Source organism: Chrysochloris asiatica, unplaced genomic scaffold (assembly GCF_000296735.1).
Source record: "Chrysochloris asiatica unplaced genomic scaffold, ChrAsi1.0 scaffold00068, whole genome shotgun sequence".
NCBI lineage: Eukaryota > Metazoa > Chordata > Mammalia > Afrosoricida > Chrysochloridae > Chrysochloris > Chrysochloris asiatica.
This window is the reverse complement of record NW_006408586.1, coordinates 3,891,343-3,896,103: the sequence shown is the minus strand read 5'-3', so window position 1 is coordinate 3,896,103 and position 4,761 is coordinate 3,891,343.

Genomic DNA, 4,761 nt, shown 5'->3' with positions numbered 1-4,761 from the left:
CGACTGTGTGCTGAAGACCTGGGGGGCACGGGGAAGGATTGCATGGAGGGGATTGTAACCATGGCAATGAGACAATATACGATAGAATGAATGTAAAACTAATGTTCTCCCATGTAAACTATCACATAATTCACAATAAATCATTTAAAAAAATTATTGCTGATAATGAGGCATGAATTCATTACTACAAGCCTAAGAATAAATGACAGAGTATGGAATGAAAACATCCTCAATCGCCAATAAATAAAAAGTTCAAAGTCGACCATCAGCTGGAAAATTGATGGGATTCTCAAGGGCCTATATTGAACAACTATCAGAAAAACTTGAACAATCAACAGTACTCATTACAGTGAGATGCTCAGTGAACAGCTGAAGCCTAAACTTTGAATTAAATGCAGAGGATTGTCATCCAAGGGAATTGTGATCTTACAAGATAATGCACATCCACACACCTCTGCACCCACTGTTAACAATCTTCAAAATCTGAATTTAAAGATGTTAAAGCATCCTCCCTATAGTCCTGATCTTGCTTCATCAGACATTCATTCATCTGTTTGGTCCTCTGAAAGCAGCCCTTCGAGGATGAAGATTCACCTGTGCTGAAGAAGTAAAAAAAGCAGTGTATTTGTGGTTTTCAGCTCAGCCTAAAACATTTTTTAATAAGGGAGTATGAAAGCTTGTTGACAGATAGACAAAGTGGATTGAAAGTCAAGAATATTATGTTGAAAATTATGTAATACTCTGTTCTAAAAGTTCATTAGAATAAATTTTGACTCTGCATCTATCTATCTATCTATCTATCTATCTATCTAAATATCTATCTAAATATATGTAGTAGTAGTAACTGGTGGCTCCACACAATACGCACTGGACTATGGATCACAAGGTCCCGATTCCACCCTCAGAAGAAATGTGAGATTTTATGCTCCTACAAAGATTTAAAGCCTCAGAAACCATAAATAGGGTCACTATGAGTCAGAATGGTCTTCACAGCACTTAGCAACAATAACAATAACACGGCCATCCAATTTATAATGACCCTGTATGGGGTTTCTAAAGAGCAGCTGGTGGGTTTGACCCATTGACCTTGTGGTTTACAGTCCAGTGCCTATCCTGCAGTGCCACACCATTATAAAATTTAAGATTCCTCTAGCTAAGTTAAGACAATGCTCAAAACACAATAATTTACTATAGATATACAGTATAAGAATCATTTTATAAACAGAAATATATCATTTAAATAAGAAAAGTCCTTGTGTCCTTAAGATGCTTATAAATTCTGTTCACATGAATGACACAAAAACAGAGCTGCCTTTTACCAAGAATATTAATGTGGTAACAATGATTTTATGATCAACTTTTTAGGCACATCACTACACATGCAAATCATTCATGAGATATCATTAAAAATTCTGGTAGTATCATACTTGGACATGTTTATCATTGATAAATGATAAGAACTATGTTCATCACAAACAAATTAATGATTTTGCCTTCATCTATTTAAATGGTTTCATTTTAATATTTCAAAAACTAAGAAGTCACAGCAAGGGAATGAAAATAAATGTAAAAGGGAAAAGAGCCTTCTAGAGGCCACACACTTCTATACCAATTTTTCTTCTTTTGCTTTATATATATTCCTGGTGACATCTTTGCATGATGCCTTACAGAGTTTAAGAGTTTTTTCTGCCTGACCAATTGTACCATAGTTGCTTTTGAATTGTCTTTTAATCATTAACAAATCCATTTTAAAATTTAAATATTTATTGATAGCTAACAGAGATGAACCCAAAATTCTACTGCCAATCTAGTCAGTTCCAGCTCATATTGACCCTATATAGTGTTCCTGGTTGTAAATCTTTTACAGAGACAGAAAAACTTATGCTCCTCCTGTGAATCATCATCTGGTGAGCTTGAACTGCTTATTGTTGTTGTTGTTGTTGTCATATGCCATCAAGTCAGTTCTGACCCATAGCGACCCTGTATACAGTTTCCAAGGAGCAGATGGTGAACTTGAACCACCGACTTCGTCATTCAAAGTGACTTTGCAGTCCAGTACATTAACCCACAGCACCACATCAGGATTCCTTGAACTGCTTAGTAGGATTGAATTTCCTGGTGGGTTTGAACTGCTGACCTTGTGGTTAGCAGTTAGCAGTCCAGCTCTTATCCTATAGCATGAAATGGCTACTTAGCTATAATTCAAATTACAAACCTAATAATCTATTATTCAAACAGTCACAACATAAAGCAAAATAAACAATTTCTATAATACTATCTGAAATAATAACATGTTGTTGTTGTTAAGTGCTGTCGAGTTAGTTCCATCATTCATACAGCATTCCTGTATAGAGTTTCTAAGGAGTGGCTGGTGGGTTTGAACTGCTGACCTAGTGGCTAGCAGTCCAGTGCTTATCCTACAAGACAACACCAGAACTCTGTCAAATCGGTTTAGAGACATAGCTACACTATGTACAACAAAACTAAACACTGCCTTGCCCTGAACTGTCCTCACAATTGTTTGAGCCCAATGCTGCTGTAACTGTGTCAGTCCGTCTCCTTGAGGAGCTTCCTGTTTCTCATTAAACTTCCCCTTTATCAAGCTTGGTGTTTTTGTCCTCCTGACAATATATCCGAAGTATGAGAGACAAAGTCTGGCCATCCTTACTTCTAAGGAACATTTTTGATATACTTTTCCAACACAGATTTGTTTGTTCTTTTGGTGGTCAATGGTACTTTTAATATTCTCCTCCAACACCATAACTTAAATGTATCAATTGTCCTAAGGTCTTTCTTATTCACTGCCCAAATTTCACATGCAATTAGGCAACAGAAAATATCATGATGTGAGTCAGGCAGCACTTAAGCCTCAAACTGATATCATTGCTCTTGAACACTTAAAAGAGGTCTTGTGAAGTAGATTTGTCTAAAGCAATACATTCTTTGATTTCTTGACTGCTGCTTCCCTGAGAGTTGATTATGATAGAAGCAAGATGAAGTCTTTGACAACCTTAGTCTTATTTCCATTTATCATGATATCATTTATTGATTCAACTGTAGGGTCTTTATTTATATTGAGGTGCAATCCATACTAAAGGCTGTAACTTTCATCTTCACCAGTAAGTATTATGAATCCTCTTCACTTCCAGTAAGCAAAGTTGCATCATATGCATTTTGCAGTTTGTTAAAGTCTTCCTCCAATCCTGAGGAAACCTCTCATATTATCCAATTCCTAAGGCTATGTGCTCAGCATACAGGCTGAATAAGTATGGTGGACGAATACAACCCTGGCACACACCTTTCCTGATTTTAAATCATTCAGTATTCCCTTGTTCTGTTTAAACAACTGCATCTTGATCTATGTACAGGTTCCTTATGAGAAAAAATGAGTTCTGGATTATTCATTCTTTGCAATGTTGTCCATAGTTTGTCATGGTCCACACAGCCAAAAGCCTTTGCATTATTAATAAAGCACAAGTAATCATCTCTGATATTTTCTACTTTCAGCCTAGGTCTGCTTTTGAATTAAAGAGTACTATTTGTTTTAGGTACTTAAGGGTGTGTTGTTGTTGTTGTTAAGTGTCATCGAGTCAGTTCTGACTCATATTGGCCCTGTAAAGAATTCCCAAGCAGCAGCTGGTGAGCTTGAAATACCAACCTTGTGGTTCAAACCAGCCTTTCAGTTCATTGCATTAAACCACAGCACCACACCAGGACTTAAGTCTGCAATATCATTAACATGTTATGAAACTTTATAAAGGACTATGGAAAATATTTGGAAATTTTATTAAATTGTTGCTGTGTGCCGTAGAGTCAGTTTTGATGCATAGTGATCCAACATAGGGTTTCTGAGGCTGTAAATCTCTACTGGAGCAGAAAGCCTCATCTTTTTACTCTGGCATTCCTTAGTGGATTCAAACTATCACCCATGCTGATAACAGACCATAGAGCAACCCACTATAACACCAAGGCTACATTTTTTAGATATAAATATATGTCATGTTTATATTTTGTTCTTCACGCTTCCTCTACAAAGTTTTTTTGACTAATGTGTACAGAAAGCCCTGAATGATTGAGCTCCTGTTATCTCTTCACCTTCACTACAGTCTCGGACCTTCTTCCATTTAGCTGGAGATCTTGCTCGAATATCTTAGCTCACTTTTTCTAACACTAGATCGCCACACTCACAGCTCCCTCTGTTTTCATCTGTTTATCTCTGCTATATCTTTCTACTACTCTTCTGCTATGATTTCTTTAGAAAATTGTCTCTTGATCCACAAGACTTAGTACATGCTTGTCAGAACATCAATGATTTTTTTCTTCATCTTAGTTTTTTTATTTTTTACCTTAATTTTGTGCTGTATTTTTATTATTTCCCTTACTAAAATGTAATCTTCATAGATGAATGAAGACTTTCTAGTTTTGTTTTCATTGTTTTTACTTTTTGTGCCATTCCTAGAACTCTGCACAATATCCTCACACTAGAAATCAATTAGAATAATTGGAATAAAGAAGGATCCTTAATTTCATGTATAACTGGAGAAAAAATAAACTGCCCAAGTGAACTTTAGGTGGAAAGTATTTTTATTCATATCCTGAGTAAATTATATTTAACTTAATTTTTGGTTGTTCTTGTGTAATTGATGGCAATTCTAACATTAAGATCTTAATTCATATGTAAAACTGATAACCTACGATTTAGCAGGTAAAGTGCTTGGCTGCTAACTAAAATTTCAGTGGTTCAAATTCTAGCTGTTAAAT